Genomic DNA, 24,124 nt, shown 5'->3' with positions numbered 1-24,124 from the left:
TAGCAAGCCTCCGTGGGTGAACATGAATCTTTGCTTCTTTGCTGTTCTCAGGTATCTTGCCTCATTATTTTGGGAATTTTTGCTGGCCTTTCTACAAAAACAAAAACAAAACATACTGAGCCTTGGTGATGCAGTGGTTACCACTGGACTGCTAACTGCAAAGTCAGCAGTTCAAAACCACCAGCCTCTCCAAAAGGAAAAAAACAGGTTTTCTACTCCTATAAAGAGTTGCATCTCCTGTACGGGGAGGAGACGAGTGAAACATACAACTTTCTTCTAGTTCTTTAGTGCACTGCCCCCCTCATCATGATCCCAATTCTACCTTACTAATCCAGCTAGACCAGAGGATGGACACTGGTACAGATAAGAACTGGAAACACAGGGAATCCAGGACAGATGAACCCCTCAGGACCAGTGGGAAGAGTGGCGATACTGAGGGTGGGATAGAAAGGGGGAACCAATTACAATAATCTACATGTGACCTCCTCCCTGGGGGACGGACAACGGAAAAGTGGGTGAAGGGAGATGTCGGACAGTGTAAGATATGACAAAAAATAATAATTTATAAATTATCAAGGAGGGGGTAAAGGAGGGGGATGGTAAAATGAGGAGCTAATACCAAGGGCTCGGGTCGAAAGCAAATGTTTTGAGAATGCTGAAGGCAACAAATGTACACATGCGCCTGACACAATGGATAGATGTATGGATTGTAATAAGAGTTGTACGAGCCCCCAAGAAAATGATGTAAAAAAGAAAAAAAAACAGAGTTACATTCTCAGAAACTCACAGGGCGTGTTCTGCCTTGTCCTGTAGGGTCACTATGAGTCGGGATGGACGCGATGATCGTGAATTTGTTTTCTGCCTGGTGCTTTAGCTCAGAAGTGTACAAAGGACTACGGCATCAACAGTCGGAGTGGAGAGTCCTCTCCTACACAAAGCTTTCATGCCGCTTCCTACTGAAAGCCATTTAGAGTTAGCATTATATCAGCAATTGTTTCTTAATATCCAGACGCTTACCTAGAACGTGATAGCTTTATTGTAACTTCTTTTTTTTTTAACGTCCCCAAAGTGGGAGGTGGAGTACTGCCCCTCACGCCGACTGTGTTCACTCACGAAGGAGCAGCCACGCTTCAGGTCCTCCCTTGGCTGCAGGAGAGGCGAGGACAATGGTGGCTTTAGTCCCGTGGCTTAACTGCCAGACCCCACAGGCTGTATCGTGCATTGCTTGCGACAACTTACTGTACGCGTAATGAGCGTAGGAGCGAAAGAGCTTCCAAAGAAACACCCCCGAGACATTAACATTAGTAATCCTGTCTGTGAAATGAACAAACAAAATTACTTAGAGATAGAGAAAAGGAAGAACAAGCACATGCTGAGAGTAGTTGCTCCCATTTCGTACTTGGTTAGAACGAGACAAGCACAGGTAGGGAAACAACGCAGAATGTGCTGGACCTTGCAATGACAGCATCAAAGGAGCAGAGTGAAAAGTAATTTGTGCGAAATGTTGAACTAAAGAATCAGCTCTAAATTCCAGAAGCAAAATGACCTCATGGCATGGACAAAATTGGAGGTAGTATGCTCACAAAATTAGTCAGTCTCATAGAGTAATGTTTCATGACATCATCATTATAAAGCAAACAAATTATTCCACACCAAAAGAAAAGACTTTGAAGACTTAGATGAGGCCAGGGGGAGGGGAGGGCACTTGGGGAGGGAGAGAGGCGAGAGAGAGGGAGGTAAGGAGGAACTGGGAAAAGAAGAGAGAACCCCACACATGGGTAATGGGGAGACACATCAAATAACCTGGTTTGTTGTCACTTCTGCTTTCAAATGTGCCTTCACGTTTTGTGTTTTTCTTCTTTATAAGAGTTGATGACTGGAAGCAAAACCTGATGGATTTAGGTGTGAGCCCTGGCTAGCCCAGTTTTGTCTCTGACAGTTGTCCTTTAATGCCTCTCTTTTATAATTGAAAATAAAAACAAACCATTAAGTGCAGTTCAGATATGTGTTAGATGTTGTGTTCTGTAAGTCTGGGAAACAATCTGTGGCAACATTCAGATCAGGACAAAAAGAAATTGTCTGAGGAGAGATGGAGAAGAAGGATGTGCAGGGGCCTCCTCTGTCGGCAGCCCATTCCTAGCCAGGTCTTTTCACAGTGGTGATGACCCAGCGAGACATGGGCTCTCAGCTTACTCCTCAGGCGACAGCCTGAGAACTGGGCACTGAGCAGCCCCCAGGAGAGGCCCCAGGAAGAAGGAGGCCAGTTTGTTCACAAGAGAAAGGCAGAGGCTTGGTGTGAGGGACAGATAAACTAGGGCACTGTGGAGGATTGGAGCCAAAGCAGATCGAAGGGCAGAAACTGGAAGCAGGTAATAAGCAGAGGCAGCCTGGAGTCCTGGCTCCTCTGTCTCCCAGGGCCGGCCAGGTGCTGCCTCAGAGATGACCACGGTACTTAGAACAAGGAGTGGCTTCAGGATCCACTTCTGGATCTACCTTTTGTCTTTTTCTTCTCTTTCTTACTCTCTCCCTTCCTGCTCTCTCTTTCTACATTTATTGCATAATATGTATAACAAAAAGGTTTTCATTTTAAGAGGAAACCGATCGCAATGATCTACATATAACCCCCTCCCAGAGGGATAGACAACAGAAAATGGGTGAAGGGAGAGAGCATTCAGTGTAAGACATTAAAAAAAAAAAGATAAATTAACAAGGGTTCATGAAGGAGGGAAGCTGGGGGAGGGGGAAAATGAGTGGCTACCAAGGGCTCAAGTAGAAAGAAAATGTTTTGAAAATGATGATGGAAACATCTGTACAAATGTACTTGACACAATGGATGGATGGATGGTGATAAGAGCTATAAGAGCCCCTAATAAAATGATTTTTTAAAAGGTTTTCATTTTAACCATTTTGAAGTATAGCTCGGTGACATTCATGACATTTATCCTGGTGGTGTAGTGGGTTATGTGGTGGTTGAGCTGTTAACCATGAGGTCAGCAGTTCAAAATCACCAGCCTCTCCTCAGGGGAAAGGAGGCTCTCCACTCTCTACTCCCATAAAGAGTTACAGTCTTGAAAGCTCACTGGGGCAACACTACCCTGTCCTGTAGGTTTGCTTTGGGTCAGAATTGACCCCATGGCAGTGAGGGAGGTTTGTTTATTTGTTTGTTTGTGTTACCATTACTACTCTCCCTTTTAAAAAGTTTTCATTACCCCAAGCAGAAAATTAGCTCTTCAGCAACAACTCCCATTCTCTCCCTCTCTCACCTGGTATCCATGAACAAACTTTTCTCTCTGTGTATTTACTTATTTCAGATTTTCAGTAAGTTGGATCATATAGTATTTCTACTACTAGGTCTAACATGTCACTCACTCAGCGTAACATTTTTAGGGTTCACCTATGTTGTAGAAAATATCAGAATTCCATTCCTTTATATGGCTGAGTAATATTCCATTTTCTGTACATCCCTCTGCTGATGGTCACAGTTTTCAAATTTGTCTATTGTGGATGTTTCAGCCCAGTTTGGTGCACACCTCTCTCTCACCTCCTGTCTGCTTCCTTGTCTCCTTCTCTTGTTTTCTGGCGCTCAGTTCTCGTAGTCCTTCTCATTCTTTGGACATTCTAGAAGGGTGGGGAAGTGAAGAGGCAAGGGGGTAGATGTTCTCCTTTCTACTGATGTGTTTCAAGCTTTGTCTCCTGATGCAGCTCAAAATTCAAGATCCCCGTACACCATCACCACCACCACTCTTCTTGGCCAGTACTATTGGGAAACAAAAATCGGTTCACTTAGATTCTGAGTAGTTGATAATACTGTGCCAGGGTGCCAGGGCACTCCTATACCTTCCACCCCTATACATCTTTCTCTTCGTCCACCCTTCCTATATTTTCCCCCAGGTAGAAGCCGATTAATTGGTAAGATTCCTGAGTTGATCTATTCCTCTGAATTATATTGTTTTCCTCACACTAATGATTAAGCCTTATGTTTTGCATCAAAGCTAGGCTATTTGTATTTTTGCAGAACAACCCAAATGCATTTGTTCTTTATATTTGTTCTGTACAATCCTGTGTAGTTATTGTATTTGCTGCTGTATTTAAACATGCTGTAAAAACATTCCTTAGTGCTGACAATACTATATTGAATCCATCAATTACAATAAGATATTTACTATACCTACTTGTATACATGGAAGTATGGGTTTATAATTACAGTCAATATGCCTTGCAAACATTTATTTACATCAACTTTTAAAAAGTACAGCTATACATAACTATAAATCAAAACCAAAGTAATATTATTAGAACTTATATCTTAGATATCACCAGAGACTTTGTATTTACTTATACAAAACATTTTTCCATTGAATGGTTACATAAGAATACTAGTCAGATGTGCTTATTTTAAATAATGATATTTTAATGCCATAAGGAAGTGGTATCATTAAGGGAACACACACATGAACGGTTAAGTAATCAGGTGCTAACAGCAAGGTCAGCGGATCCAACCCCCCAGCTCTTCCCCAGGAGAACGACGTGGCAGCCTGCGAACCCTGTGGGGCAGTTCTCTGTCTTTCAGTGTCACGGTGAGTCAGAATTGACTCAACATCAATGCCATGTTTATATGTCATATGTGACTTAAAAAGACACCACGAGAACAAAACTGAAAATCACCAAACTAATTGCTACTGGGTAGATTTTCCACGCAACCCTATAGACCCAAAGAATAGCCACTCTGCAGACTGGGAGGAGTGCCCTGGAGGGTTTCCCAGGTGAGGCCACTCTTGACAGATCTATGAAGCCTAGTCTTTCTCCTGGAAGCAGGGGTGGTCTCGAACTGGTGACCTTGGGTTAGGACCCCAATGCATTACCTGCTATGCTACCAGGGGTCCTCTGACCCTATGGCCAGAGCAGATTTATTTTTTGTGGATGTGCCTTTGTGTGTGTTATATTTATTATATATATTTACTGTTTTCATTCTTTTGGGGAAATGTAAATGTCTCAATTCAACTATATGAAATTATTTCCAGGTAATAAAGGAATGCTGAGCTATAGGCTATTAATTAAAATTTATATCTTCAAAGAGGGCAATTAGCTTAGTGAGATTATAGTGGTTTATAGAATATAAATCTTTTATTTCCCTTTTAATACTAATCTCTTACTTTAATCTAGAAAAAACTATATATGACAATAATGATTACAAGTGAAACTTATATTTTCATTCATTCTTGAGTCAAGGTTCAAAGGAGTAAGACAGGTTAAACAGAAGTAGCAATTATTAGATTAATGCAAGGGGGGGGGGACTTGGTTAAGCATTTGGTTTCATTCCTTTTAAGTGACCTGAATCAAGTGACCATTTTATATCATATGTTAATGCACGTGAGTGAATGTGTCTTTTCAAAGGAAAAGTAATCCCCTGCTCTCCCTGCCAAAAGCCACAAGTAAGTATAATCTATAGAGGAGAAATCTGGCCAATCGGTATCCCTCACTTCAGAAGCCAGTCGTCCAGATCTTGTCTCTTGGCGTTGGTTGGCCTCATTGTAGGGGGTGCTGTGTGAAGCTCTGGTAGCACCGCTCCCATAGCATCCAAAAGAGATGGTCCCTGTCTCAGCTGCCTCAGTTTCTTCGGACAGCTTCTTCATTGCATAAGTAATCTTATAATTGTCAAGGTGGGGTTTATGCAGCTTCCAGCCTGGTTATTCTAGTTTAGTCAATATGCATAATAATTCAATTAGAAAGCATGTGTTGAGAACTAGAGCTGAGAACCATGTTTTCTAGCACTTCCATTCTCCACTTTGAAAGATGATGTATCCCTCTGTTCCACTTCCCTTCTCACCCGTGTTATTTCTCTCTCCTCCTTTTCCTCTCTGCAGTGGTTTCATCGATTTTCCTTAGAATGCTCAATCCCCAGTGCCCCTTCATTTCCTACACCAGACAGAGCTCACAATATAAAGTACATATTTCAGAGGCCTCAGCCTTGTTCCTCCTCCCACCTCCCTGCCATCCCTGCCTCCATCCCGTGGACGTAGTGCCAGCTCACCTCCTCCCCTGTGGGGCACACTAGGGCATAGTACATGGACAGTGATCACTGGGCTCCTCTATTGTGTGTCCCATCGTCCCAGCCCCCAGTCTCAGAAAGCAGAGTTAAAAATCAAAGAGTAGAACCAATCTGACTCTTGCTACACTGAATTCGTTGTCATTGTGTTATCGTAGGTGCCATTGAGTCCATTCCAACCTTTAGCAAGCCCACGACACAGGAGATGACACTGCCTCCCCTGTGCCCTCCTCCCTGTTGCAGCCTCATCGAGAGTCTTTCTCTCCTCCCAGACCCTCCACGTGGCCGAGCACAGCGGCCTTCATCTCACTCCCTCGCTTGCAGCCCTCACGTCAATTCTGACTCGTAGCTACTCAGTAGGGCAGAGTGGAACGGCCCCTTTTGGGTTTTGAGACTTTAAATCTTCATGGGAGCAGATAACCTCGTCTTTGTCTTGTGGAGCAGCTGATGGGTTTGAACCACTGACCTTGAGGTTAGCAGATCACTGTGTATCCTACTCCTTCTCAGTAGTGATTCCCTTCGACTGCTTTTGTCTCCCCAGTTTGGACACCTGAACCCAACAGTCCACCTTTCCCTTGGGACTTCATCTGAAATTGCTGGTGCCATTGAGTCTGCTAAGCCCTTAAGCCTACCTTGTCCCAGATTTCTGCTTTCATCATCAGTCAGATCTCTTCATTATCCACCCCACCCCTCCCTGGGGCTGGCCTGTGCACCCAGAGAGCACTGAAACCCACTGTCATTCCCCAGCTCTCTCCGTACATCAGCGTGAAAGGGGTGTCTTCACTCTCTATATGAATCCATAGGGAGCACGATTCTTCCATTGTCGCAGGAGTTTTTCCTAAAAACATAACTTTTCCTTTTAACTGTGATTTCTGAATTTTATCAAATTCGTGTTTTGATTCAGACTTCATTCTTTCAAATTTCTCACATTTTCTCAAAATGGATTTTGCATGTGTGTTTCATAAGTGGCACTTCCGCTTACTTCTTTTGACTTGAAGGGTCTCATAATTGTACGTTGGTTATGTATTCTTATCATACATAATCAAACTAAATTTTAAATCAATATCAAAGAATTTTGCCTGATTTCATTTATTTTAAGTGTAAAGAAACTAGGGAAAAATTGTATGTGACTATAGTGATTATAAGTGAAACTGTCATATTTTCATTCATTCTAGAGTCAAGTTCAAAGAAGTAAAACAGGCTAAACAGAAATAACAATTAGTTGATTAATGCAACGGGGAAAAAACCCCTTACTTTAAGCATTTGGATTCATTCCTTTACAGCGACCTAAATCAAGCGTCCACTTTCTTTCATCTCATATTTAATATACAACAAGTTTTTCTTTTAGATATTTTGTATGCTAACTAAAAGATAAATGTTTATTATACATAAATAAAGGAAAGAACTGAAATATTTGGTTTTTTAACTTAAAGAATTAAATGACAATTTGTTTATGCAAAAATTTCAAATGATATAAATCTGGAGGGCTATAATGGTTTTTGTCTATTCATTTCAAATGCATTCTTCCCCATGAAATTCTTTTAATGTTTTTATTAAAGAAGCCATCCAAGCTAGGAAAGTTCACCATTAGTTAATAATTTCTGCTTTAAAAGTTATGTCCAATAGTTGTTGTAAGGTGACATGAAGTTTGAGATGTATTACCCATAAAAAGGATGTTATAAATTTTCACTCATATGTTTTGCATTCAGAAAACAATGGAAACTTTTATCCAAGATTTTTTTTTTTTTACAAAGTCAGCTCATTAATTTTCCCTTCAGATTGCTCATCGCTTTGGGTTTTTCTTATCCTGATCAAAGACCCAATTAACTCTATGTTATTCAAGCTGAAAATTTAGGTGATGTCTTCAAATCCTCATTCAGTCCCCAAATCACTAAGTTCTTCATCTTGAATGCTACCTCTATTCTTCTCAATTTCCTTATCTTTGTTTTGGCCCTCGCTGTTTCTCAGGGGCTCGTACATATCTTGTTCTATCACCCCTCTTCCAACATGACATCTCCCCCCATGGATGTGCTTAGATAGGCATGAATAAATGTCCAGGATTCCCCGATCTGCTGTCAACTGTACCAGTTCTGATTGTATTGCCTGAGCTTCCTTACTGTGGCACACTCTGCCTTTGTGTACACTACCGAGAATTTCTTTCTACGCTGTCTATCTGAAAATGTCTACTCCTTCATGTTCCCGCTCAAGCAGCTCTTTCTTTGTTCTCTTTGCCCCAGAAAAGTTGCCCATTTTCCCATTTCTGTTACTCCTTAGTTTGGTGATTCCTCAAACTTAGCAGTTAATACGCCAGTTTACAAGAATCCTGTACTGAGTCATGCAAACATTTAAGCTATTGGCTCTTAACCAAAAGGATGATAGTTCAAGCCCCTCTAGAAGCACCCTAGAAGAAGCCCCATAGCTCTACTGCCAAAAGAAGACAGCCATTGGAACCTCTCCAGAGGACGGTTGATCTCCGACATGCGAAGGAGCACCATCAATCAGAGTTGACTCTGTGACAATTGTGGGTTTCTTTCTCCTACTGGACTCTGAGATATACTAAACATCGGAACTGTGCCTTCTTGTTTGTCTCTCCATCCGCCACATGTCTGGAACAGTATCTATAAATCGTGCGCAAATGGAGGGCTGTTTATTGGTCGTAATAGTAATGTGCAACCTTTGAACTCCAATGTGAGTTTAGCTTCTCTATGGGCTAACTAAGGTAGAGAAGGAAAGCCAAGCAAACAGAACAATAAATAAATCCCAGCAGGACAAGGTTGCGGCAGTTTCCAAAGCATGACCTCAATCCTCTTCTCAAGCACTTATGCTCCAGGGATGCCGAGTTCCTGGTGAAAAGAGAGCAGGGTGATGAGGGAGCATGTCTTTGTTGATGCTATTTGGTACCCCCAGAGCTGCCTTTACCTGGGCACAGTTTAGGACTTGGCCTTCTGTAGATTGGAGAGTGTGTCCCGGTGTCCTAACTAAGGCATCACAAACAGCAATATATGGTGTGCCACTGGTATAAAACAGAACATAATAAACACTGGAGAGGATTTGGAGATATGTAGCAATTTTACAGTGCAGGTGGAACTGTAAAATTGTACAATCCCTAGGGAAATCAGCATGGCACTTCCTTAAACAAATGTAAATACAGGTACCTCATGATCCCGCCATCATCCTCCTGGCTATATACCCTAAAGAAATAAAAAATACAATATGAACAGACATATGCACTCCTATGTTTACTGCAGCAATTTCCATAGCAAAATTATGGAAACAGCTAAAAACTTTGACTAAAGAGGAATGGATAAACAAACTCTGGTACATCCATATAATGGAATATTGTGCATCAATAAAAAAAAAACAATGACAACTCAAGCACCAGAAAACAAGGACAAAACGAGAATATTATGCTTAGCAAACACAGTCTATCTGACAAAGATAAATGTTTAATAACACCATTATTAAAAGGGAAAAAAAGAAACATGGTTTATATACCCAAAGAGACAATACTTTGATGACTCGGAGGAGGTGGGGGAGGGGCAGGAATTTCGAGAAGGGAGGCATAGGCTATGGAGGGAGGAAGGATGAAGGAGGAGGGGAAGAACGAACCACAAATATGGAGGATTGAATGGGATATTCCTGCTGATTTAATTTTTAAAATGGGTGTGTAGATGTATACTGGGTTTCTTTAAACCTTCCCTCCCCACCGCCGCCCAAATAGAGGAAAAGTAAAACTGAGATGGACATTGAGTCTTCGGTGACAAACAAGTTCATTTCAAACAAATAGATACAGTATACCACTGGTTCACTTGTAAATCAATAATCCACTCTGTTAAGAGAAAGACAGACAGCCTGTGTGACTGGTTTGGGACAAGTCCAGGTCACCACTACCTGTCTGTGGCAGTTGTATTTGAGCTGTCCAGGAGAGCTCAGAGAATGCTTTGTTTGTCTTCCCACTTCCAGTACATATGCTGTCTTCCTTTGATGTAGTCACTGTGGGCGCTGTTTACTTATATTTACATAGAGATAAACATATAAGTGTGCATCAGCCAGTCTATTGTCTATGTTCATCAAACTAGAAGGCTTTGGCTGCAGTAGAGATTTTTTAAGAGCGTAGCATTTTATTATTTGTCCTCTAAATATTATATTTGCTTTCGGCAAACAAACAGTATTGAAACACACAGAAAATAAACCTACATTCTCTCTTCACTTTTAGAGGCAACTAGTATAGTGTGCATCTTCTCAGACTGTTTCCTTATGCATTGATATAAACAGAGTGAAGACATTTATGCTTTCTCTATGAAAAGGTCTAAATTGGTTTATAAGGAATGCATTCTTTCTGATCACCTTTCCAGTGAGTGCCTACACATTTCACATTTTGAATTGCTCTGCAGTGTACAGTGTGACCACACAGGGGCTGCATGGATGGGCTCACACATAAGACCAGTTGTCGAATGGCATAGGACTGGGCTGTGCCTTCATTCTGTGCTACAAAGATCTTCCATGAGCTGTCACTGAATTGACAGCACATTGAACAACACATAGTATCCATATTTATGCAAGGAGTCTTGGTGGCACAGCGGTTAAGCATTCTGCAAACCAAAATGTTGGTGGTTCAAAGTGGGTGGCCACCCGCCACTCTCCAGGAGAAGATGCGACTGTCATCTTCCTTAAAATGTAAAGCCATGGGAGCCCTATGGGCAGTTCTTCTTAGTCCTTTAGTGTTACTATGAGTTGGAATCAACTCAATGACAAAATGCTTGGTACATAATACCTCACAGTCGTATTAAGTTTCTGAACATTTAAATGTTTTTCGCTCCCCCCTCCCTTTATTAGCAATCCTGCACTTATTGCCCTTGTGGAATATATCTTTGTTTTTTCTGTCCATATTTCTGTGGAATTGCTTGTTTTTAGTTTTAGGTACTAGCAAATTGATTATGAAGCGGTCTTGTCAGTTTACACTCTCAGCAAATGGTCACTTTATGAATCTTGTACATAAGCTTATTTTGTTTTGCCAGTTGGTTGGTATTTCATTATTTAATTTTTTGGTTCTTAATTGTGAGGTTTAGGTATTTTTACAATGTTTATGGGCTGTTTATGTTTTTTCTGTGACTTGCCTTTTCACCTTATTTGTTCATTGTTATATTTGGTTATTTGTCTTGGTGATATTGTGGTAAATGACAATCATTGCTATTCAGAAAGGATTAAAAATTGGGGCTTTATAGGGGATATTTTTATCTCCCTTGTATTACTGTTTTTGAAAATACCTTAACATTTTGCTATCTGATGGTGTGTGTGTGTGTGTGTGTGTGTGTGTGTGTGTGTGTGTGTGTGTGAATGTGTAGCCAGAGCTGTGAAGTAGTGAGAACAGGAGTGCTGATGGGTGTCACAGGAAGGAGCATTCTGAAATACTGTTTCGTGCCACTCGTATGCAATGGAATTTCTGAAGGCTTGAGAAAAGCAACTGAAATGTTCTTCCCTCCACTCACCTTCGTTCTGCTCCTGCAAGCTTTCCAGTTGCTTTGTTCCAATGTGTTCACTTTACTCAGCATTAAAAATTTTTACGCCCATCTTGGACTTAAAGCCTTAAGGGTTGAAAACAGCATTGGGATTAGGTTCTTAGAGGTGGTTCTGTTCTGGAGCTCTAGTTGAGACAGGTCTCTTTCAAGAATACCTGGGTGGTAACCCTCCTGCCCACAGGACAGCCTTGCCCTGAGGAATTGCTAATGATTGTGAAGCACAGGACACATACAAAGCTCTATTTAAGTGGTAGTTACTGTTATTGTTCTCCAGCATCCTTAAATTTCAAGCTGAATTCCTACCAGCTAATGCTGTCCAGGGGAAAATTAGAGTTCTCATGACATCATCCCATAATAAAGAGGAGATGCTGACCAGGGGTGCTCATTTGTTTTCCTGAGGCCATCAAGAGAGGACAGTCACCTCGCTAGAGAGATGCAACCCTGGGTCTTGTCATCTATTGAAGTCGTGAAGAGCCTTTTCTAATTTGAAGAGCATATTTGTTTGGGTCAGAAATCCCTCCTGGGGCTCTCTTTATTTTGTGAAGAACTAAGGCCATAGTCCATCGGACAACGTCTGGGCCTATTGGAACCACGTTCGACTGAGAATACATCTCTGCCCTCTCCGTCTCGTCTACATCCCCTACTGTTGGATCTGAAAGAAAACCTGAAGGCTGGTCCACACCACCACCTCAATGGGGGGTCGAACCTGCTGTGGCTGTGGCTGTGGCAGGTGTAATAACGGATGTGCCAATAACCGCGGCAGGAGCAATGACACTCGGAATCGGTGTCCCGAATCTCGGAATCGAAGTGTAAATTCCAGAAACAGGAACTATGACCGTGATTTGGAGGTAAGTCCTTGCTCAGGGAATTGTTCTGAGTCATCGATTTATCCAGTGTCACTTGTGTAGTGTTTGAGTATGAGGTGTGTGGCTGTGAATCAGAATATATTGCCCAAATGCCTTTTTAGTTTCATGTATTTGAAAAGTGTCCTGGCTGCTATCTCGAGTGTGTCTTAGTTACCCTGTGTTGCTATACCAGGAATACCACACATGGATGGTTTTAACAAATAGAAATCTCATTTCCCAAGTCTAGGAGGCTGAGTTCGGCATGTGGAGGCTTTCTCTCTGTGTCAGCTCTGAGGGAAAGCCCTTGACTCTCTTACTTTTGCTTCTCTGGAGATCACCACGTGTCTGACATCTATCTATCTGATCTCTCTGCTCACTCATTTAATCTTTTCTTATATCTTTAAAGAGATTGATTCAACATGAAAAGATCAGACTTACTGGTCTGATAGAGTCTGGTGGAACCACCAAGACACCTTTGCATCCTGGAACTGAACAAACCCTGGGGGATTAACTTCAGTCAAACAGTAGGCAGGCTTACAAAGTAAATAATATTACCAAGAATGTACTCATCAATGCAACCAACCACATGAGACCCAAAGGGCAGTATTTACCCCAAAACAAAACATAGAAGGCAGGGAAAAGGAGGAAGGGAAGGGAGGGACTGGAGGGTGGGCAGGAAAACCATGAGAAGAGGACCACTGTGTCGAGAGGGTTGCAACCTGTGCCACCAAACAACATGTACATGGACTGTTGAATGGAAAACTACAACAGAAAGTTTGAACCCAACAAACAGTCTATACTAATTCTGCTTTGCTAACACAACACAGACAGCCCATTCCTAAATGGAGCGATAGCCACCAATTTGGGATTTACAACACCTATTTTGGGAGAATAGAATTCAATCCCTAGTAGAGTGTTAAACTTTTTTTTTTTTTTTGGTAGTTGGTTAGAGCCTAGCTTGCAAAGGAAGTGCCAATGAAGATAAGCTCTGTTCTCTGAGATTTAGAACTTCTAACACTGGAAAGAGAACCAAGTTACTTTATCATCTCTCAAAAGCCACTTTCTTTTGGAGTAGGTTCATTTGCAAAAGAGCAAGGTTTTATATGACTCGGATCTTGTTAGATCACATTAGAAGGCATTGGAAAGTGGGATGATTGATTCAAAATTCTGAATCAGCAGCTCAGAATGGGGTTTTTTGGTCACTTCGTTTTATTTGAGATATCATTTTAAGATGGAGAGGTAAATCACGGTCTTAACCCCATGGTTAGTCATTATCCCAAATCCCTGTTTGCAAAAAAACAAATGTGTTGCTGTAGTAGGAGTAGCTCTGTAACTTTGGGTGGCTATCACTCCCAGCCTGAGCCAATCTTACTATATGTTTGCTTTGTTTTGCTCTTGACAGCTTTGAAGCCATTGAGATGGAATGTGTAGAATGTGTGTCAGCTTAGGTTTGTGATGTGCTGTAGCAAAAACATGCCTGTAAATTTCAGATCTTTTTTTGCCTCAGGGTGTTTATTAGAGTGTAACCTATAATTTCATGATATGGGTATTGATTTTAAAATGTATACATTTCTAAGTATATGTACACACACGCACACACACATGTGCACACACACACACAAACTCAACACCTAAAAGTTCAAGTGAGATTTGGAAGGTGAAATAACTCATTTGAAGTTGGCAGTTTGCTGTTTACGTCAGTCAGATGGACTCTCTTACCGGTAGATGGCTTTCAAGATTGCAAAGAAGAATCCTAGTATTTTAATGATTCGGTCTTTATTCCCACTACTGTTGCTTGTACTATCATTTCTTCATAGCTGGGCTTTGATTGATCTCAGACCTTGTGCCTGATGACTTCCTCTGTTGGAGGGATTAATCAAACACCATCTACAGGGCGACCCCAACGCCACTCCGCATTGAGTTGTGTCCTCTGCTAATTGCGGATTAACTCAGCGGTCGGTGTAAGACATAAAAAAAACAGAAGAAGAATTTATAAATTCTCAAGGGGACATGTGGGAGGGAAGGTGGGGGAGGGAAGGGAAAATGAGCTGATGCCAGGGGCTCAAGTAGAGTGAAAATATTTTGAAAAAGATGGTGGCAACATGTACAGATGTGTTTGACACAATGGGTATGTGGGTATATGTATGGATCGTGATAAGAGCTGTAAGAGCCCCTACTTTACAAAACTTCGCACTATCAAGGCAGATAGTTTATCATTTCCACGTGACAGTGGAGAAGAAGGTGGCCAGAAGGACAAGGGGGCAGTGAGAATTTGTGAGTGGAGAACAGATGACTTTAACGGAAAAGCTTAGAGCTTGTGCGGCAACTTGTAGAGATGTGTGTGGTTGTGACAAGTGCAACCTCTTGAATATCTGCCAGGCAACCGTGGTCGTCTTGGCAAACATCAGACCCATCTAACATAATGTTCTGCTTAGCTCTGAGTAAAGATCTGACAAACCCAGAGTTAACCTCACAGTGTTTATTAGGTATCACTGTGTCCCTCCTTTCAACCCTGTACTGAATCCAGCATGATGTCCTTCTTCAAGGACTGGTTCTTCTTGGTAACATGTCCAAAGCACCTGAGACAGTCTTACCACCCCCACTTGTAAGGAGCATTCTGGCCGTCCTTGTCCCAACACAGATATCCATGGTACAGTTACTATTCTTTGCCAACATCATAATTCAAAGGCATCAATAAGAACCCTAAATAGCTGTTCTTTTTTTACTTACTCAGTGTTGTTTTATTAGAATCTCAAAACGAAAATTGGCACCAATTTAGAAAGCAAGGGTTCTTGACCTTGACACCCAAGCGCTTTGTATCAAGAGCCCAGCTGGTTGGCGACTATGCCAGGCAAACCAGTGCAGAGAGCTTTGCTTTCGGGGTTTCTCATAATCTGCTCGCATAGCTAAAAAGATGCGTGAACTATCTGTTCTAAGGAATAGGAGTCCTGGTGGCGCTGTGGTTACAGCACTCAGCTGCTAACCCAAAGGTTAGAGGTTTGGCCCATCACCCAGTCTGCTTTCAAAAAGCTTCACAGCCCGAGAAACCCTTCGCAGCTACTCCCCTCTGCTCTATAGGGTTTCTGTGAGTTGGGAGCAACTCAAGCGTAATGTTCTATTTGGGGTGGGAAATTTTCCAGATATTTTCCAAAATGGTAAATAGAACATTATTAAAAAGTATATTCTTTTTAAAAAGGAGGCTTCTTTGGGTTTTTCGTTTTACTTCTAAATCCCATTAATCCCAACTGGCTACAGTAATCTAACACGTATCTGTGCCAAGCAGGAATTAGGTTTGATCAACACCTACTCGTCTTTGAGTCTCCAATGAAATAGTCTCTTGTGTATAAAGCTTTTCGTAAATTCCCAGTTGGCATTGTCTGTTACCAATCCCATTCTGATGGAATTTCATAATACTAACACAAAGTTTTCCAAATTGCTATTGAGAAAATAGAAATCTTAGCTAGGTTATAAGCTTCTCAAGGGCAGAGGACTTCTATCTTCCTATCTAATACAGCATCTGGCATATGATTGCATTGATTGGATACGTAAATTGTAAAGCACTGAGTGAAGCGCTCTTGTATCTGTTGTCTACATAAGGCCAAAATCAGCATTTCTTTTAATAAACTGCTCTTGCTGCAAAGAACAAACATCTGTCTTAGAAAAAGGACAGCCAGATGTTCCTTAGAAGTGAAGATAGGGAGAGTTCCTTTCACGTACTCTGCACATCTTGTCAGGATAGACCAGTCCCTGGAAGGTCATCTTGCTTGATAGAGGAGAGGGTCAGCCAGAGAGGAAGAGCTTTCTCACAGTGGCAGCAAACAATGGGCTCAAACAGGAGAATGATCGTGCGGGTGTCACAAGACCGGACAGGGATTGGTTGTCAGAGCTAGGGGCCTTACGAATCAGAGCCAACTCGATGGCACTGGACAGCACAACTTCTAAAGATATCTTGACAACATCTAGACTTGGTTACTTACAGTGTCCTTTCAGCGCAAATATCAGTGATTTTTATGTCGCAGTCTTAGTAATTCATCTCATTATCATATTGCCTTTACTGGCTAGCCTTAACTTGGTGTTGTTTAAAAGCACCCACTTTCCCCAAGTCTTTTCTCCTCTGTTTTTACCTAACTTTTCTCCCTACCAACTGGTCTGTTTCATCTTGCAGTTATTGTTTTAAATCCAAATAAGCAGCAGCCTGCCCCTACTGATATTCTGTAGTCTATAGACCCAATCTTAACTTTAAGGAAGACTTTCTTAATCATTGTATTAGGTGCTCATACAACCCTATCACAGTCCATACATACATCATTTGTGTAAAGCACATTTGTACATTCATTGCCCTCATCATTCTCAAAACATTTGCTCTCCACTTAAGCCCCTAGCATCAGCCCCTCATTTCTCCCTCCCTCCCTGCTCCCCCTTCCCTCATGAACCCTTGCTAATTTATAAATTATTATCATGTCATATCTTACACTGTCAGACTTCTCCCTTCACCCACCTTCCTGTTGTCCATCCCCCAGGGAGGAGGTTATATGTAGATCCTTGTGATCAGTTCCCCCTTTCCGCCCCACCCTTCCACCACCCTCCCGGTATCACCACTCTTACCACTGGTCCTGAAGGGATCCTCCACCCTGGATTTCCAATTCCTATTTGTACCAGTGTATATCCTCTGGTCTAGCCAGTTTTGTAAGGTAGAATTGGGATCGTAATAATGGGTGGAGAGAAAACATTTAGGAACTAGAAGAAAGTTGTATGTTTCATCGTTGCTACACTGCACCCTGACTGGCTCATCTCCTCACGACCCTTCGGTAAGGGGATGTCCAGTTGCCTACAGATGGGTTTTGGGTCCCCACACCACACTCCCCTTACTGACAATGATATGATTTTTGTTCTTTGATGCCTGATACCTCATCCCTTCGACACCTCATAATCACAAAGGCTGGTGTGCTTCTTCCATGTGGGCTTTGTTGCTTCTGAGCTAGATGGCCGCTTGTTTACATTCAAGCTTTTAAGACCCCAGACGCTGTATCTTTTGACAGCCGGGTACCATCAGCTTTCTTCACCACATTTGCTTATGCACCCGCTTTATCTTCAGCGATTGTGTCAGGAAGGTGAGCATCATGGAATGCCAGTTTAATAGAAGAAAGTATTCTTGCCTTGAGGGAATATTGAGTGGAGGCCCAATGTCCATCTGCTACCTTAAAACTAAATCGATACATATATGCACATAGATCTATTTCCACATCTTCATATATAAATATATTTACATATGTGCATGCCTTTATTTAGACCTCTGTATATGCCCTTTGCTTCCTAGCTCTTTCCTCTATTTCTGTTAAACATTTTATTAGGGGCTCACACAACTCTTATCACAATCCATACATATACATACATCAATTGTATAAAGCACATCTGTACATTCTTTGCCCTAATCATTTTCTTTTTTTTCTTTTCTTTTTTTACATTTTATTAGGGGCTCATACAACTCTTATCACAATCAACACATATACATACATCAATTGTATAAAGCACATCCATACATTCTTTGCCCTAATCACTCTCAAAGCATTTGCTCTCCACTTAAGCCCTCCGCATCAGGTCCTCTTTTTTATCCCCCCTCCCTCCCTGGTCCCCGCTCCCTCATGAGCCCTTGATAATCCACAGATTGTTATTTTTTCATATCTTGCCCTATCCGGAGTCTCCCCCTCCTTCTCTGCCGTCCATCTCCCTGGGAGGGGGAACTGATTACAAGGATCCACATGTGACCTCCTCTATTTATTAAGGAAGAATTTTGAATCGTATTTCTTCCTGAGCATTTTTTATTGATCGTCTCTGCATGCTGGCCAATGTCACCTGGTGACACCACACACAGGCTTTTAAAAAAATAATTTTATTGGGGGGCTCATACAACTCTTATCACAATCCATACATACATCTATTGTGTCAAGCACATTTGTACATTCATCTCCCTCATCATTCTCAAAAACATTTGCTCTCCACTTAAGCCCTTGGCATAAGCTCCTCCTTTTCCTCCTCCCTCCCTGCCCCCCCTCATAAACTCTTGCTAATTTATAAATTATTATCATGTCATATCTTACACTGTCTGACATCTCCCTTCACCTACGTTTCTGTTGTCCGTTCCCCAGGGAGGTGGTTATATGGAGATCCTTTTAATTGGTTCCCCCTTTCTACCCCACCCTTCCTCCACCCTCCCGGTATCGCCACTCTCACCACTGGTCCTGAAGGGATCATCCACCCTGGATTCTCTGTGTTTCCAGTTCCTATTTGTACCAGTGTACATCCTCTGGTCTAGCTGGATTTCTAAGGTAGAGTTGGGATTATGATAGTGGTGGGGAGGAAGCATTTAGGAACTAGAGGAAAGTTGTATGTTTCATCGTTGCTACACTGCACCTTGACTGGCTCATCTCCTCCCCACGATCCCTCCGTAAGGTTATGTCCAGTTGCCTACAGATGGGCTTTGGGTACCCACTCCACACTCCCCCTCATTGACAATGATATGATTTTTTGTTCTTTGATGCCTGAAACCTGATCCATTCGACACCTCGTGAGCCCACAGGCTGGTGTGCTTCTTCCATGTGGACTTTGTTGTTTCTGAAATAGTTGGCTGCTTGTTTGCCTTTAAGACCCCAGATGCTATATCTTTTGATAGCCGGGCACCATCATCTTTCTTCACCACATTTGCTTATGCAGCCATTTGTCTTCAGCAATCATATCAGGGAGGTGAGCACACAATGATATGATTTTTTGGTTTTTGATACCTAATAAGTGATCCCTTCGGCACCTCGTGATCACACAGGCTGGTGTACTTCTTCCATGTGGGCTTTGTTGCTTCTGAGTTAGATCGCAGCTTGTTTACCTTCAAGCCTTTAAGACCCCAGACGCTGTATCTTTTGACAGCCGGGCACCATCAGCTTTCTTCACCACATTTGCTTATGCACCTATGCACCCACTTTGTCTTCAGGGATCCACACAAGCTTTCAATGCCTGGTTACACCAGACCTTTCTTCCTGGTTCCTTTCATTGTGAACACTGCACTGAGACCTATTTGAAACACAGAAACTTGCTCTGATAAATGGGTGGTGCCTGTGCACCAGGTACTGTGGCTGGGAATTAAAACTGGGTTTACTGCATGGAAGATGAGAATCCTACCCCAGAATCCCCATTGCCTTCTATCTGAACATCAGCAATTTTGAACATACAGCTTCTACTCCACATCTGATAAGGATATTGTCGATCACTTCTTTCTGGTCATTTAAAAAGTCACTGAAGAGAATGAAGTTGGAATTCGTGGGAAGAGAGAGAGGGGTTGAATAAGTTGTCCTCCCTGTGTCTCTAGGATCTGGCAATTTGTTGTCTTCTACACTTTCATCCTTTTAAAAGAGTGTTAATTGAAGTAAAAAAAATATTTTCAAGGTGTATGAGTAAATTTTCATCCAAAGTACTAAATAGGAAAATCACATCTTAAAAGATAGATTAACAACATAGTTTACAAAGGGTGGTTGTGGCGGGGAATCAAGAAAGAAGCACTAAAAGGTCACTGGACACAAAATAAGGAGCGGCAGGACTCAGACACTCAGGTTCTCAGCATTCATGCAATAAGCTCATTAGAAGTCCCCAGTGCATCTGCTGTGTTAAAGCTGACATTCTGCCAGCGGCTTTTCCTTTGTTCTATATATTTTGCAAGTGTGTGCTCTTTATTTATTCATTTCAGGCTTGTTAATGAAGTACCTTGGGAGGTTCTTCTTTCAGTGGAAAAAGAAAGGAATGAAAGAGAATTGTTGAAAGTACACTGCCTCACTCATTTGCATGTGTTAGCAGCAATGTAGCCTAAACCAAGCCTAAAATAAATGACAAAGTAATTCTATTTGAGACAAAGAAGTAAGTGTCAGGGTAGCCATTGAATTTTGCACTATGATACCATCTTAGAGGAAACACAGAAGGAGATGGGCTAACCTTAATCTGGCATAAAGGGTTGGTTAGCTGTTTCTGCAGAGTCCCCTCCTCCTGCTGCTATTATTCCAGCCCCCTCCAGGGGGCGGTATGTGTACTTTGGGCAACACTGATGTGAAGGGGCAATAGCTGTGAAGGCCAGTGGCAACTGGAGTCCCAGAATCCACCACGTCTTCTAAGGTGACATCGGGAGATAGGATGATAGATTGTAGAAGCAAGGGCAGTTAGAGTGAAAAATGACTTTTAGGCTTTCCTTTATGAAGCTAGGGGAAAAAAAGTATACCCAGTGAGAAAGTTCTGGGAAAAGGTACCTGCTCACAAGGACAACTTTATTATTTTTTCTTCTTGGAAAATGTTAGCTTTGAGATCTCACTCAACTCACCATTGAGTCAGTGCCGACTCACCGCGAGCCCCTGTGGGCATCTGAGACTGTAACTGTTTATGGGAGTAGAAAGCCCAGTCTTTCTCCGGCGAAGCTGCTGCTGGTTTCAAACTACTGACTGTGCGGATCGATTGATCGCACCCAACACTAACCACTGGAAAACCTGGGTAGTAATTTGAAAACCAGGTAGAAGGTTTTAGAATAAGAGGGAAAGTAGTATTAAGACATAGATTAGGAGATGATTCCAATAAATTGTAAACGGAAGACTTTTAAAGTTCTTTGGAACCTTTTCTGGGGGGTAAATTGACACCTAAACTCACTAGGCAGCAAAATCTAACCTGAAATGATAGGAGACAGTGTATTTTCTTTGTTTTTATCCTATTTATAGTGAACAGTCATATATTTTTATTATGAAACTATTAATATATGGAGAAATATGTACATATTACTTTTTGCTAATCTGAAGATTATTCATTTTTCAATCCTTCCAGCTCCACAGGAGCCCTGGTGATATAGTGAGGTGCCGCGTTGTGCTGGGACCCGCATGGTGGCAGTTCACAACCACCAGCCCTCTACTCCCTGAAACAGTGGGCCTCCGAGACCCACAGGGCGTCCTGGACGCCGCGGCATCATGGGTTTGGAGTCTGGCTCCAAAGAGCTGTCAGGGAACGTGGCCCTGTCGTACGTTTAGCGAGTGAATAATAGTGAGAGGCCTTCCAGAATGAGCGACAACGGGAAGTTGTCAGTATTCCTTAAATTAATCAAGGAGACTTCATTGAAGTAAAAAAAGAGACAAGTAATATATTTGGCTATAGCCGAGGGTTGGAAGCATCTCAGAAGAATGGCCTGGTGATCTAAAAAAAAAAAAGGCCCAGCCATTGAAAACTCAATGGAGCCCAGTTCTACCCTGAAAACATATGGCTTGGAATTGACTTAGTTACACAGATATTAGTAATAGTTTACACAAGAAAAAGGGGAGATTCAAGAGATCGTTACGGTGAAAAGAGGCTATCGGATTGAAGCATGAAGAAGGATATTGATGGTTTGAGAGTAAAGTGGGCAACAGGGACCAAAGAGGGAGCCCCAGACTGAGCTACAAAGCTGAAGGAGGCAAAGACTAGAAGGGAGGGGGCAACTGCGTATCAAAGGGATGTACATTTAAGAGAAGGGTTATGTTAAAGGCTAGAACAAACTAGGAATGTTTATGAGCACAAAAAAGGAGAAAACGAGACTATACGAATACTTCCAAACGAGGAGGTACAAACTGGGAGAGGGGTCTGAGCGCAGGCGGCCATAGTTTGGGAGAGGAAAGGTGGGGCATTTGCCCAAATTGAGGAGACGAACCTGAATGTAAAGCTGGCACAGGAGGAAACTGATGATCAAGTGTTTTATTCTTAGTATTGTTACCAAGTAATATTGTTACTGAAAACCAGGGCCAGAGGAGACTTGGTGAGTGAGAAGATTGTGTTTCTGGAGGGAATAACCGCTGAGAAAACCTATAGTAGGAAGTCAACAGGAAACAGAAGGCTTTCGAAAGGGCCGGCCTGGGCTGGCCATCATAATTTGATCGTCCAATGTGGGCAAGGCACTGCTTGGCCATGATTCTCTTGTTATTGAATGCGACCCCAAATTTCTCAACCCACAAAAATATAATACATTTTTTACTCTCAGCAGACATGTAACTATGATATTTGATGTGACATACACAAAATAATCATTTGTCATTGGTCTTCCCAGTCCTTTCTATGACTGAGAATGTCCCTATCACATGGTAGGTAGCCTCTCAGGGGTCTCCTCGCCCCTTTCTGCTGTACTCTGACCCACTACAAGTTTCATCTGAGCAGAGTGTCCAGAGCAATTTTTTAAAGCATAGGGCAGATCCTACCATGCCACTCCTCTGCTTGGCCAGGTTGGCCTCCTGGCTTTCCGTCACACCTGGAAGAGGTTCGAGGGTTCATATTCTGGTTTACTGGACCCGATGTGGTCTGGCTCTGGCCTCATCTCCCGCCTTTGCCTTCTTGCCCTGCTCCAGCCACACTGGAGCAATTCCATGCACATGGAGGATTCTTTCTTGCCCTGGGAATTTGGCAGTCCCTGTTTGCTTGGCCTGGAATGCATTTCTCTCCTCAGAGAAGTCATTATTTGTGTGTGTGTGTGTGTGTGTGTTTAACTGGTTTTGTAACCACTAACTTTGGCATCTGTACCCGAAGGGCCCCGGTGCCTGCCTTATGGAACTAGTGAGCTGTCGCTGAGGGTGCTGCACTGCCACTGAGCTTTCAGGCCACCACGCACAGACCTCGCCTGCATCTGGGACCAGTGAGTCTCTCTCTAGGTGTTGGGGCAGCCCTCCTTAGACTCCCCTGGGCAGGTCAACTGTCTGAAATACAGTCAGGAGAATTCATCATAACTTTTAACGAACCGATTGAAAATCCATCATGGATAAAGACTTAACTAGGAAATGCAAATAAAATCACTCTGCTGTATTCAAAAGACAAATTAGAAGCAGGAGGTCATAAAATCATAAAAATGAACTAGGTGGAATCTGTTTGGACCCCCTTCCTCAAAATGATTGACACAGCTTTGCTGGGCCCCAGAACTCTGTAATTATTATGCTTCAGTCTGGAGGGCCACATTACCTGCATGTACCATGATGCCTCTTACATTTAGCACCGTGCAATCACTAATTATCCCACACAGGAGACCCTGAGATGGGTATCATTATCCCTGCTTCACAAACAAGAAAAGTAAGGGTGTTGGACCTAGATTCCAGGCAGTGCGTTGCTGGGCCCAATAAAGAATCCTAAAATTCTTGAAACTCAGTGTGAACCTGAGTTTCCAGTATGTGGAATCAATAGAATATACCATTGAAGAGTGCCAAGTGGAAATGAATATCGGGTTCTTACATCTTTCGGCACCACCTTTGTGGTTTTCTACCTGAAAGAAGGTTACTCTCAGCTCAGTGTGGTTGGGAATTAGAGAGAAGGGCGCTCTGTAGGGAAGGGAGGAGTGTGGCATGATGGCACGGCAAGAAACGATGCTGTGTAGTCTCTGGTCTAGAGAGAGTTTAGCTGAGCTCAGCTGCTTGAGGACGTCTCTAAGTCTGATGGGCGTGTTAATCTTCTGGAAACAGGGCTGAACATGCAACTTGGCCTCCTCTTCCAGAATGCTCCCAGAAGCAAAGAAGCATATAAATCTTGTCCATAAAAAGAGTGACCCAGCCCCGGCATGGAAGGACAAGGCAGTGTGAAAACAGACAGGAAAACATACACACCAGTATGTGGGTCTTCTTTGTAAGCGTTTCATAAGGAGCTACCTGGTCTGTTGACAGTACCACTGGCCTGGCTTCAGTTGTTTACATGTC

At 42.4% G+C, this 24,124-nt stretch overlaps 1 protein-coding gene across 1 annotated transcript in view; it reads left to right on the top strand.

Moving 5' to 3' along the window:
* The window catches only part of CRYBG1 (crystallin beta-gamma domain containing 1), a 281,201-nt gene that overhangs the window by 149,646 nt on the left and 107,431 nt on the right, over nt 1-24,124 (top strand). The gene's annotated exons all lie outside the window — the stretch shown is intronic.

Source organism: Tenrec ecaudatus, chromosome 7, assembly GCF_050624435.1.
Source record: "Tenrec ecaudatus isolate mTenEca1 chromosome 7, mTenEca1.hap1, whole genome shotgun sequence".
Taxonomy (NCBI): Eukaryota; Metazoa; Chordata; class Mammalia; order Afrosoricida; family Tenrecidae; genus Tenrec; species Tenrec ecaudatus.
Note: the sequence above shows the minus strand (reverse complement) of the source record. Positions and strands in the feature narration are given on the sequence as shown.